Raw genomic sequence first — 13,811 nt, forward strand, 5'->3', positions numbered from 1 at the left:
GACGGCGAAAACCTGATGTGTGAAAGAGGCCTAACAGTGACCACAACCTTGATAATCAGTCCCAGTTCCTGGGGTACATATGCACTTGTGCTAGATTTGTTATGCTACCCAGGTGCAAATCCTGATTGACTCTCTATAATGGTCTTTGTTGGCTTTATTTAGAGCCAGTGCAGGGTGTTTTTTTTTTTCCTTTCTCTGTGTGTATTGTTGCCTCAAGATACGCCTTGCTGCTACTCATGTTTTATTTATTTAGTTCCAGTAAAATTATTTGAAATTATCTTAAAATTGGTATAAATAAAAGTTATGTTTTAGTTTAGTATATTATGCACACAAGTTAGGTATACTTTTATTATTTAGGAGACAAAGCGGACTATCCATTTTAATAAATCAACAATATAATATTGCAATTATAGCAGCAAGGCGTAACTTGATGCAACAATACACACAGAGAAAGGAAAAAAAAAAAACCAAAAAAAAACCCCATACATTTCTGCCCAAGACTAATGATTGGTATGGGTTGCAGCTGGGTGAGCTAGTATATAAGGACGGGCTGACAGGCATTCAGCATAGCCCTGATGAAGAGGGAAGCACCCCTCGAAACATGTTGGTGCCTCTCGTGCACCTGGCCTCATCCCTGCCTGTGATGTCACAGTAGCTCCGCCCCCCACTCTCGCTGCGTCCTCGTCAATACTTCCGGCCGGAGTACACGAGTTGCTGGCGTCTACCCGCTCCCCTACTACATGCTGCATAGCTTATCACTCCATCAGCAGCTGCTGCCTCAGCCAGAGCCGCTGCCTCAACCAGACTGCGCCAGAGCAATCACCAGAAGTAAGTGCATAGAAGTCCTATTAGGACTAACTGATTATTGGAATGCTAGCATAATTAGGGTGTCTAGTGGATCCCTCCTTACACTGCATTGCTTATCACTCTATCAGCAGCTGCTGCCTCAGCCAGACTGTGACAGAGCAATTACCAGAAGTAAGTGCATAGAAGTCCTACCAGGACTTAGGCTGTGTGCACAAGCTGCGGATTTTGCTGCGGTTCCGCAGCGGTTTTGGCCGCTGCGGACCCGCAGCAGTTTTTGCTGCGGTGTACAGTACCATGATTCCCTATGGGAATCAAAAACCGCAGTGCAGACGGTGCAGATTTTTCCGCGCGGATTATCTGCGGTTTTCAATCCGCAGAAAGAATTGACATGTCAATTCTTTCTGCGGATTCCCCTGCGGTTTGCCATCTCCTCCATTGAGGAGATGAAAAACCGCAGGGCAAAACAGCAGAGCAATCCGCAGGTAAAACCGCAGGTCTTTTGACCTGCGGTTTCACCTGCGGATTTTACAAAATCCGCGTGGATGAATCCGCACATAATCCGCAGCGTGTGCACACAGCCTAACTGGCTACTGGAACGCTAGCACTATTTGTGGGTTTAGTGGATCCCTCCTTACCCAGCACTTTGTCATTTTTTTTCAACAGTGGATATCGTCCCTGCACTGGCTCTAAATAAAGCCAACAAAGACCATTATAGAGAGTCTATCAGGATTTACACCTTTTTTTTTTTTTCTGTATACATCTGCTCAGCATAGCGCGGTGAATCACACAAATATATGTTTCGCTCACCTTTTAAATGGTGTGAGGCAGTGACAAGTATTATATGCGAGGGTCGCTATGTATCTCCCAGGATGCGCATAGAAGCGTATTAAGGCCACTGGAGTGCATTGCAGTCACAGGCATAACTGTGACTGCAGGGCAAAATAAAAGTAAGTTTTGTCTTGGGCAAGCTATTTGCCCAAGACAGATTTAAGAAAACCTGGCATGGGCTCTTATTTTTGGAGCGAGCTACAGGATGGTAGTGGGGCAGTTTGCTCCCTCCAGGCCGGGTCTTACAAGTGGCCCATGGCCACAGATTTCATTTAAAAACCCTGCAGCAAAAAATTGGATGGGTTGGAGTGTTTTTACAAATTGCAGAGCAGGTGGCTCTGCAACATCTGGTGTGCAGTTAACACAGAGCCAAGGGAAACAAATGCCTGGCACCCCTCAGCATGACACAGTGGTGCAGTCGCCCATGGCAATGGTCTCGGATACGGACTCTTGTGATGCCCCGGCTGCGATCCGGAGGATACCGTTGTTTTCCCTTTGTAAGTTTGTTTTGGGCACTAAAAATACTCTGCTTTGAACTTTCCTGTGGTCACTGCCTATCTGTCGCACTGCACCAACCCCGCTGCACTGCAATGGGTATTCTAATCTCATACAAATATAGTATATCTATAGGATATACCATTTAGGTATAGTAGATGAAAGTCCCACCAGTGCTTTTATCTCGAAAATGGGGCCGTCGTGCATAGCTGTTAGTGGAGAAGTAGTCAAAATTTACATCCTAATGAATAGAAATTACAACCATTTCTCCACCAACAGCCATCTCCATTGGGGCCCCATTCTTGAGATAGATGCAGGTCCTATTGGTTGAACCTGCATCTGCTGTTTACTATTTATTTATGTCAAATTCTTCATAAATCCTCCCTTTAGGTATAGAGGTGTGTGTGTGTGTGTGTGTGTGTGTGAGTGTATATACACAAATATACCAAATCCCACCAAAAACTTGATATGCAAGATGTTTGGGTTTTCTTCATATACTCAGCCTTCCTTCTACATTCCATAGATATACTGATAGCAAATATAGAATGTAATCCCCGGGATAGTGATGATGATGTGTCTGTACATCAAATCAATGGTGCTATATAAGCGAGTAAAATAAAAAAAATGTTTTATGGGCCACATGAACCAGAAAATACTCTGGTATACCTAAGGTCTGATATCATAAGAGGTTTTGAAGGTCAAATCCCAATTGGAGATGATGGCATAGCCAAATGCTTGCCACCATGGCAGAGCACGCACTGGAAGAGTACAGGGACATGGGAGAGCACCTACACAGGCAAGTGCAGGAAATAATAATCAGGTGCTGAGTAACAGCCGAAGCGAGATCACTTTCGGGTCAGGACTCTGGCACAAGCCTAGTGCACCCGACAAGCACGGGGGCGAGGCCTATGAGTGCGCATGTGCGTTCAGTGAGGAACCTGGGGAGGCTGCAAGGCCGGGAGCACAGTGACAGTACAGAGCGCCCAGCCCGTCGGGAGACCGGAGCGCAGGAAGACATGGCGGTAACAGTACCCCCCCTTTACGCCCCTCCTTCTTACATCTGCAGAGGAACCTCTCGAGAATACGAGGGGCATGAATGTTCTCTCGGGGCTCCCAAAATCTCTCCTCAGGACCCAAATCCCTCCAGTCAATCAAAAAGAAGGTTCTCCATCTAACCCTTTTTGAGGCCAGTATATCATTTACCTCAAAGACATCCCTAGTGTTACTGGATGGAGGAGAGTGACTGGATGTGGCATGGAAATGATTGAGAACCACGGGTTTAAGGAGAGATACTGTACATGGAAGGTGTTGGGAATATGAAGTGAGGCAGGCAACCTCAGTTTGAAGGTAACATCATTGACTTGCTTATCACTTCATCTTGCCAGAAGCCCTCTCAAGCGCATCCTTAAGGGCTCGTTACACTAAGCGATATCGCTTGCAATATCGCTATAATGTCACTAGTTTTGTGACCCAGCAGCGATATTGCTAGCGATATCGCTACATGTGATAATTACCTCCGACCGGCTCCCCTGCTGGTTATCGCTGTAGCGCGAGAACATCCTGGGCCATTTCTCGTTGGCCACTTCCTGCTGGGCTTCCTGCAGTGGCAACGAGCGACGCGCGGACGCAGGCGGGAGGATGTCAGGATCGCCTCGTCTGACAGGTAAGTAGCGACACCCGACCGCTGCTATGTCGCTGGTGAGATCTGCCTGTTTGGCAGCTCACTAGTGACCACTTAGCGATGCACCAGCTATCCTGACCGTGTCATATTGTGGTCGGGATCGCTGGTGCATCGCTATGTGTAACGGTACCCTTAGTCTCCCCTCAGATCAGAGAAAACTCCTTCGACATGGAGTCAGCTGCTGGCACGCCCAAGACAAGGGAAACCGGGAGTGGCATATTGGGGTGTTGACCAAAAGTGATGTAGAACGAAGACTAGGTAGAAGATTCGCTGAGATGCTATATGTGAACTCTGCCCAGGTAGGAAGGCTGACCCAGTCATCCTGATGGACATTAGTAAAGTGCCGAAGGTAAGACGTCAGGACCTGGTTGACTTGTTCTACCTGGCTGTTAGTCTGAGGGTGATAGGCCGAGGAAAAATCCAGAGTTACCTTCATGAGTCTGCAGAGAGCTCTCCAGATGCAAATAGTAAATTGTACACCTCTGTCAGATGCTATGTGTAGAGGGAAGCCATGAAACTTGAAAATGTGACTAACAAAGATCTTTGCCAATTCTGGAGCAGATGGTGAGCCGGGTAGGGGAACAAAATGAGCCATTTTCGAAAAACGGTCCACAACCATCAAAATAACCGTACAATCCGAGGAATGAGGCAGATCAGTAATAAAAATCTATGGCAATGTGTTGCCAGGGAGCAGAAGGTACCAGAAGGGGATGCAAGAGCCCGGAGGGAAGTTGCCACCTCCTCATATTGACAGAGGAAAGGCCACCAGAAGTAGCGAGAGATGAGAGAGTCTTCTTGATTCCAGCATGGCCAGCCAATTTATAGAAATGACCCTGTCCTTCTCTGCCACGAACATCTTATCTGGTGGTGTGGTAACCCCGAGTGGAGCCATGGTGATTGCCCTAGAAGGGTCGATGATGTGAGGGGGATCCTCCGACTGGAAGGAACTGGAGAGAGTATCTGTCTTAGCATTGTCGATGCCTGGCCGAAAGTGGAGTTCGAAGTCAAACCGAGCGAAGAACAGGGACCATCTGGCTTGTCAAGGGTTAAGCCTTTGCGTGGACTGAATGTACACCAGATTCTTGTGGCCGGTGTAGACAATAAAAGGATGTATGGCTCCTTCGAGAAGATACCGCCACTCCTCCAACACTAACTTAATGGCCAACAACTCCCTGTACCCGATGGAATAGTTGCATTCTGAAGTGGAGTGTGCTTTGGAGAAGAAACCTCAGGTGACTAATCGACCTGAAGAAGACTTCTGGGAGAGAACAGCACTGATAACCGTGGACGAAGCGTTCACATCGAGAGTGAATGACTTGCTAGCCACAGGACGATGCAATATAGGAGCCTCTGCAAACCTCCGTATCAGGGTTAAGAAGGCCTCTTACGCCTCAATTGACCAGACTTTGGGATTGGATCCTTTGCGGATAAGAGCCGAGATTGGCTTAGTCAGTGACGAGAAATAAATTGTCGGTAGTAGTTCACGAAGCCAAGAAAGCGTTGAATGGCCTTAATCCCCTGAGGTTGTGGCCAGTTGAGAATGGCAGACACCTTTTTGGGATCCATCAATAGACTAGAATTGGAGATAACGTAACCTAGAAAAGGTAGGGAAGTCTGTTCAAAAATGCACTTCTCGAATTGGCGTAAAGCTGATTCTCTCATAGTCACAGCAATACCTGGCGAACATTCCATCTGTGGGTGGGCAAGTCCGGAGAAAAAAACAATGTCATCCAGGTAAACCACCACGCAATAGTATAACAGATCATGGAAGATGTCATTAACCAACTTTTGAAAAACCTTGGAAGCATTGCAAAGACTGAAGGGTATAACTAAATACTCGTAATAACCGTTCCAGGTGTTAAATGTGGTCTTCCACTCATCCTCGGAGCGAATTTGGACTAGGTTGTAGGCCCCACGAATGTCAACCTTAGTGAAGATCCTTGCTCCTCGCAGACAATTAAAGAGCTCTGGGATGAGCAGCAGTGGGTACCTGTTCTTCACGGTAATCTCTTTGAGACCTCTGTAGTCAGTACAAGGACGAAGTGAGATGTCTTTCTTTTTGTCAAATACTGTAAGAATCCAGCAGAAGACATCCGTGAAGGGCCAATAAGGAGCTGGTAATCTGACAGGAGCGAAGACAGGTCGAGACACTACGAATGGACAAACCAGTAACAGGCAATGATCATGGCAGTGCGCACCCCAATATAGAACATCTCCTGAGCGCCAGTCAGGGATAGATTCATGTGCCCTCAGCCAGGGTAGCAAATTGGGCAGGACATAGAATGCAACTCCACCTCTTCTGTAACCTTCTGTCATGATCCATGCTGGATCAGGACTGATAAAAAGCACAGGTAACCTTTTTTTTTTTTTTTTCCTAAGCTGTGCTTAAGGTTGGTTTTTGCCCCCGGTGGCCATTAGGATTATTGCACTGTGGTGTCGTTTGTTCTAAGTTTGCCCCCGGTGGTGGTGAGCGTCATTGCACTCTTGTTTCTTTAGTTAAGTGCACATGATTAAAATTCAGGTGTGATTGCTGACTCTGCTATAAGAGTCACAGGTGTTGGTGATAGTGTTCATTTCAACCATCCTTGGTGGAGGAAGGAGCTGGAGAGCATTCCTTGCAGCACTGTCTTAGCCCTGGTGTGAAAGGAGTTATAGGGGATTTCCTTGTAGCTCTGACAGAGCTTGGTGGCAGCGATTCAGGAGGAGAGCTGCATGCTGGTGGTGGACTCGGTGGCCAGGAGCAAGTGCAACAGAGTAAAGCTAAGTGGTGTTTCCCTGTTTGTGTCTTTCCTTGTTGTGTATTAGTGCAGTGGTGGGGCCAGTGCCTGTGCCACCCAGCTTCCTAGCAAGGGATAGGTGTATGGTGTGCTAGAGCGACAGGTTCCTGATCGGCGCCCGGTGCAGAACCGGGATAGGGTATGTTAGGAGCGTTAGGGACACTGACTCAGGGGAATGCAGGAGGTCTCCATGTCCCCTTTCCCTATCGCAGGGCCCACCGTTGTAACTGTTTAACTTCCCTTTGTCTTGTTGTTTTAGTTACCGGCCTGCGAGCCGTGTCACACAGGACAGTATCATGTGCCGCGTCCTGTTCTAGTTACCGGCCTGCTGGTCGCGTCACACAGGACGGGTCCATGTGACACCTTCGTGATGGTTTCACGCAGTGGCCTTCCTTCTACTGAGGAAATCAGCCGCGGTTCCTCCAGAAGCCTGACCAGAATCTGATGCTTTCTGACCTCCTTAAGACTTATGTTGCCTGCCGAGCCCGAATCCATATACGCCAACTCAGAGTAGAGCCTATTCTCAAAATTATTTGGACAGACATGGTTAAGGGTAGAGAGGAGTCACACACACCTAAGGAGGCCTCTCCTACATGACCTAGGCGGAGGAGTTTCCCGGCCGCTCGGGGCAAGAACGGAGGAAATGCGAGGCACTACCACAGTAAAAACAAAGGCCTTGCGCGACACTCTCTTTCCCTCACAGATCGGCCATTCTGACCCAATCCACCTGCATAGGTTCAGGTGAAAGAACGGAAGGGGATGCTGACGACCGTGGGCTAGGAGGCCTATGGGTGGCAGGGACTGGACGATGGTACTTTTTCTCTCGAGTGGACTCTTGAACGCTCCTGGAAGCGTAGATCAATACATGTGGCCAGGGAAATTAAATCTAGGGAGGTAGGAGTATCCCGACCCGCAAGTTCATCCTTAATTCAACCCAACAACCCCCGCCAGAATGCACCGACCAGCGCTTCGTTATTCCATCCCAGTTCCGAGAACAGAGTACAAAAACAAATGGCATATTGCCCAACGGTGAGGGAGCCTTGGTGGAGGTTAAAGAGACTCAGTGGCTGAGGCTACGTAACCTGGTTTATCAAACACTCTGTGGAAGGTCTCCAAAAAGGTTGACAGCTAAGAGGTTATGGGATTGTCCCGCTCCCACAGAGGAGTAACCCAAGCCAGTACCTCCCCCTCTAAATGAGAAACCACAAACGCCACCTTAGCCCAATCTGTGGGGTATTGATGCAGAGATAATTCAGAATGTAGACGGCATTGATTCAAAAAAACCCTGGCACAGCTTGGGATTGCTACAGCACCAGGGTGGTTTACCTAGGCGGGGTGGAAGGTGCAGGATGGGATCGGGATTACAAGGCAGAGCTTGTGCAGAAGCCGAGGCGGCAGACTGAAGGGATAACAGACGGTCATCCACGGAAGCCATATAGCTTAAAATGTGAGTCTGGGTGTCACACAGCTGAACAAGCTCCTGTAGGAAAATGGCAAGCTGGGATGCATTCCCTGGGTCAGAGGCCTGTAAGGCAGAGAACTGGGATTCCGTGGATTCTCCCACAAGTACACCAACTCCTTTTTGAGCAGCAGCTGAGGCATCAGCGGCGTTCATGGCCTGATTATTCTGTTATGAAACCTAGAGTGGACCTACTGGATCATGGTACCGACCGACCCTGGGCAAGCTGGCCAGGTGAAACTGACCCCTATACAGGGACCATTAGGGGCAGGCCCAGGAGGAAGGTGTACCGCAATAGTTATTGCCAGAGGATCGGCTCGAGGACAAGGAGAAGAATCAGCGTACTCACCGAGAATAAGACGGAACTGAGCAGCCGCGGAGAGACACAGGATCCGGGACAAGGCAGAGTTCACAGAGGAGAACGACACAGGGTCTGGGACAAGGCAGAGTTCACAGAGGGTGCGAGATCCTAGGCTGAGCAGAGCACGCCCTGACAGGCGTACAGGGACAGAGCAGAGCACGTACAGGGGTAGAGCATGCACTGGAAGCGTACAAGGACCTGGGAGAGCACCTACACAGTCAAATGCAGGAAATAATAATCAGGCGCCGATGAACGGCCGAAGCCGTCTGATATACCTGATACCGGACACCCAGCGAGATCACTTCCGGGTCAGGTCTCTGGCAGAAGTCTAGTGCACCCGGCAAGTGCGCAGCCGAGGCCTAAGAGTGCGCATGCACGGATAGTGAGGAACCTGGGGAGGCTGCAAGGCCGGGAGCACAGGCACAGCGCACCCCGGTCCCAGCAGCCCATCGTGAGACCGGAATGCGGGTGGACATGGCGGTAACACTCATATTTTACATAGTCATTAAAGAGTGATCTATTTCAAGTATTTATTTCTGTTACTGTTGATGATTATGGCTTACAGCCAATGAAAACCCAAAAGCCATTATCTCAGTAAATTAGAATAATTAACAAAAAAAACCTGCAAAGGCTTCCTAAGCTTTTAAAAAGGTCCCTTAGTCTGTTTCAGTAAGCTCCACAATCATGAGGAAGATTGCTGACTTGACAGAAGTCCACAAGGCAGTCATTGACACACTCCACAAGTAGGGTAAGCCACAAAAGGTCATTGCTAAAGATGCTGGCTGTTCGCAGAGTGCTGTATTAAAGCCTATTAATGGAAAGTTGCATGGAAAGAAAGTGTGGTAGAAAAAGGTGCGCAAGTAACAGGGATAACCGCAGCCTTGAAAGGATTGTTAAGAAAAGATTATTCAAAAATTTGAGAGAGATTCCCAAGGAATGCTGCAGTCATTGCTTCAAGAGCCACCACACACAGACATATCCTGGACATGGGCTACAAGTGTGGCATTCCTTGTGTCAAGCCACTCATGACCAATAGACAATGCTAGAAGCGTCTTACCTGGGCCAAGGAGAAAAAGAATTGGTCCAAGATGTTTTCAGATGAAAGTAAATTTTGTATTTTCCTCTTCGCCACGACAGCACCCACAGAGAGGGGATCCGCCCCCAGAACAGGAAACCTACAGAGAGATAAATGGGGCGGTCCCCCTCGCTCCCTCAGTTTGGTTTCCTGTTCCTGCAGAAGAGGATGCCTGGTCTGGTAGCCGCCTGCGTGCAGAATATGAGCAGCAGGGGCCCCAGGACCGGAGGCAGCGTCGGGCGGAGAGGTGTATTTCCCCCCCCCCCCCCCAGAGCTGGCGTAATGCAGGTGAGGCTGGAGGCGAAAGTGGTGCCAAAGCTCACTGGGGTTATGGCTATATTCCCCCCCCCCCCCCCCCCCCCCCCCCGAGGGGGTGGACGCATTACAAACGCCATCGGGCGTACTGAGACCGGCGCGCCCCCCCCCCCCTCCCAGTGTGGCAGAAGGGCTTGTGCGGTGTGTGCTGAGCGGCGCTGCTGGGAGTCATACCTGGCAGGAGAAGGACCCCGTGCGTGGAGAGGGGGCGCAGACGCGCGGTGTTGCCGGCCGCATCACTATTTGCGGTGACCCAGCGCTCCAGAAGAGGCAACCCGGAAGTGGAGGAGGACTTCCGGGATCAGGCTGAAGGCAGAGACCGCGGGACAACACCCGCGCATGCGCAGTAGGGGGAGAAAGGGGGGGAAAAAAAAAAAAAAGAGAAAGAGGAGCAGCTATGGCAAAGGCTTTAAAAGGAAGCCACAGACACAGCGCTAGTGCGCAGTCATGTCGTCCTTAGATGACTCAGCTTCGCTCCCATTAGGTCAGCTAGTGGTATCCCCACTTGGCAGTAGACAGAGCAGTGCTACGAGGAGAACCAATAGCACCAGAAGAAGTGGCAGCTCTAGGAAGGAATCCATTGGGCCTTCCAGGCAAGATGAGCCATTAGAGAAGAAACGTAAGGAAAAGAAGTCGTCCCGTGCCTCGCCTCAGCCTGGGTCCCGGACACCGCAGCCGGATAAAAGAACAGAGAAGGCGAAACATAGTGAGTGTGCCTTATGTTCGCAGCCCCTCCCGGATGGCCACCCAAAGAGATTATGCCAATCATGTGTTGAGGAGGCCTTGCAGGAGGAATCCTCACGGAAGAAGGAGGATATCTGGGCACTGATAAGAGAGGAACTACGGGCCTTAGGCGGTTCCAGTAGTCTAGGGGGTCACTCCTCCGTGAGAGAAATACGTTCATCTAAAGGATGAGTCTCGCTGGCGTCTAGGTCACCGTCAGATACCGGAGAACTAGATTCCGATAAGTCCCAGGAATACCTTTCCTCAGAGGACGAAGATCAGACGTGTTTCCCCACGGACAGTGTCAGTAATCTCGTGAAGTCTGTCCGAAATACCATGGGGTTGCCGGAGAGTAAGGACCCCAAAACCCCTCAGGACATAATGTTTGTGGGTATTTCCCGTAAAAAGGTCCGAGCATTCCCAGTGGTCCCAGCTGTAAAAGACCTAGTTAAGAGGGAATGGGAGAAACAAGGTCAGAGGACCTTCCTCCCCTTAACGTCAAAGCGTAAGTATCCCTTTGACGATGAGGAGTTAACGGCCTGGTCGAGAGCCCCCAAGGTGGATGCGGCAGTGGCCTCTACCTCCCGTAGATCCTCCTTGCCGGTGGAGGATTCGGGAACTTTGGCTGATTCTTCGGATCGTAAGACCGATACATTCCTCAAAAGATCTTGGGAAGCTTGTACGGCAGCCTTTAAGCCCGCAATAGCAGCCACATGTACGGCAAGATCTATGTTGGTGTGGCTGAACGACTTGGAGGACAATATTAAAAATGGAATAGCTAGGAGTAGGCTTCTTTCCTCTATGCCCCTCATTAAGGGAGCCGCGGCCTTCCTCTCCGACTCCTCCGCGGATTCTCTCCGGTTGTCGGCTACAGCGGCAGGACTGACCAATGCAGGCAGGCGGGCCTTATGGTTGAAGGGGTGGAAAGGAGACACACAAGCAAAAACTAGATTGTGTGCTATACCCTGCCAGGGTAAGTACCTGTTTGGTACAGAACTGGATGAGATTTTGACAAAAGCGGGGGAGAGGAAAAAGGGGTTCCCTAACCCGTATGTTCCGTTCAACAGGAGGGCCTACAGGAAGCCGCCGTTCGGTAAAAAGAGACTTTAGACCCCAGGACCGCTGGGGAAATAAGGACCCCAAGCAAAGAGGCAACCTATTCGGGAAACGTCCCTTCAGAGGAGACAGATCCAGATTAAATCCGTTATACCGGTAAGTGGCAGGCTATTAAGATTCAGCCGCCAATGGATGAAGGTGACATCAAACCCGTGGGCCCTAAGTATTGTATCATCAGGCCTAAAATTAGAATTCGTTCGGTATCCACCGAACTCCTTCTTATTGACTTCTATGAAGTCCCGATCTCAGCAGGAAGCTCTGGAGATGGAGATTGCGGTACTGCTAACTAAACAGGTTCTAGTGGAGGTCCCAGACGACGAAACAGGGATGGGCTTTTATTCTCCTCTATTCTTAGTCCCAAAACCAGATGGCTTTTACAGGACTATAATAAATTTAAAGAAACTTAATACCTTCCTAAGACTGAGGTCGTTTAAAATGGAGTCGATTAAGTCTGCAATAAAGCTTTTGTTTCCCAGGTGTTATATGGCGGTCTTGGACCTAAAGGACGCCTACTACCATCTCCCCATATATCGAGGGCACCAGAGGTTCCTGCGGGTAGCAGTCTGGTTCAGAGGTCGGATTCAGCATTTCCAGTTTGCGGCAATGCCATTCGGGCTATCCATGGCTCCTCGGGTATTTACCAAATTAATGCTGGAAGTAATGTCATATGTAAGGCTGAATGACACCCTAGTTGTCCCTTACTTAGATGACCTACTCATAGTGTGGAATTCTGTTTCACAGTGTGAAGCAAGAATAGCTAGGATTATCTCATCCCTACAAACACTGGGTTGGCTAATTAACTGGGAGAAATCCAGACTAGAGCCAGTGACCTGTCAAAGGTTTTTGGGCCTGCAAGTAGACTCCGTAACTGAGGAGTGCTTTCTGCCAAACGCCAAAGTAATGGCCATAATCGACAAAGTACAGAATGCTACAGGAAGACCCGTAATATCATTGAGACAGGGCATGTCCTTGCTGGGGTCACTAATATCATGCATTCCAGCGGTGCAATGGGCTCAGTTCCACTCTAGAGGACTACAGTGGGCTATTCTGCAGGAGACAGACTGCAGGGGCGGCTGGAAGGGAAGATATCCGTATCGCCCGAGGTGGTTGAATCCCTAAAATGGTGGTTAATTCCTTCCAATCTATCGAAGGGAGTACAGTGGTGGGTGACTCCCTCCAAGATACTCACCACGGATGCCAGCCCCTTAGGTTGGGGAGCCCACCTAGAGGAGCACATGGTACAAGGCTGGTGGAGAATGAAATAGAGGCCTCCTCTAATGTAAAGGAGCTAACAGCGTTTTTTTTTATGCGATATCTCACTTCCTCCCGCAGTTAAGAGGCGCCCACGTAAGGATCCAGACAGACAATACCACCGCAGTAGTCTATATAAACCGGCAAGGAGGCACGCGGTCAATGCCACTGATGTCTATCGCGGGAAAGATTCTGGAGATGGCCGAGGTCCATCTTCTCTCCTTGTCAGCGCTCCATATAAGAGGAGTGGACAACTCCCGAGCAGACTATCTCAGTCGCCAGGCCCTATACCAGGGAGAGTGGGTCCTCAGCAGAGACGTCTTCGAAATGATAGCGTCAGAATGGGGCAGACCGGAGATAGACCTATTCGCAACCAGAGCCAACAGGCGCGTAAAAAGGTTTGCTTCTCTCTACAGGTCGGACAACCCAGATATTCTAGATGCCCTCCAAGCACCCTGGGCATTCCAACTAGCCTATGCCTTTCCTCCGATGGTGCTACTACCAACAGTAGTCAGGAAAATAAGACAGGAGAGGGCGAGGGTCAGAAATGATAGCCCCGTTTTGGCCAAAAAGACCGTGGTTTTCATGGCTGAGAGCCATGTCGGTAACCGACCCGTGGATCCTGCCGCTGCACCAGAATCTTCTCTCGCAGGGACCCTGCTACCATCCACAGGCCAAAGCCCTGCACCTAGCGGCTTGGAATTTGAAAGGGAGCTACTGAGGCAGAAGGGTTTCTCAAAGAACCTAATCAATACCCTGCTACAAAGCAGGAAGGAGTCCACGACAAAAATATATGCTAAGGTGTGGAGGAAGTTCCTGGCCTTTCACCCAACAAAACTAGCTGGTGAAGTACCCATTACGGCCATTCTAGAGTTTCTACAAAGAGGCCGAGAACTTAGACTCTCAGTAAGCACTCTTAAGGT

At 49.5% G+C, this 13,811-nt stretch overlaps 1 long non-coding RNA gene across 1 annotated transcript in view; it reads left to right on the top strand.

Moving 5' to 3' along the window:
• The first annotated feature begins 708 nt into the window (after positions 1-708).
• Positions 709-13,811, top strand: part of LOC141094933 (uncharacterized) — a 34,672-nt gene continuing 21,569 nt past the window's right edge. The window contains exon 1 of the long non-coding RNA XR_012233206.1: positions 709-828. This is a non-coding gene — a long non-coding RNA (uncharacterized lncRNA). The remainder of the gene's footprint in view (positions 829-13,811) is intronic.

Source organism: Dendrobates tinctorius, unplaced genomic scaffold, assembly GCF_039654945.1.
Source record: "Dendrobates tinctorius isolate UK_male_01 unplaced genomic scaffold, ASM3965494v1 ptg000065l, whole genome shotgun sequence".
Lineage (NCBI taxonomy): Eukaryota > Metazoa > Chordata > Amphibia > Anura > Dendrobatidae > Dendrobates > Dendrobates tinctorius.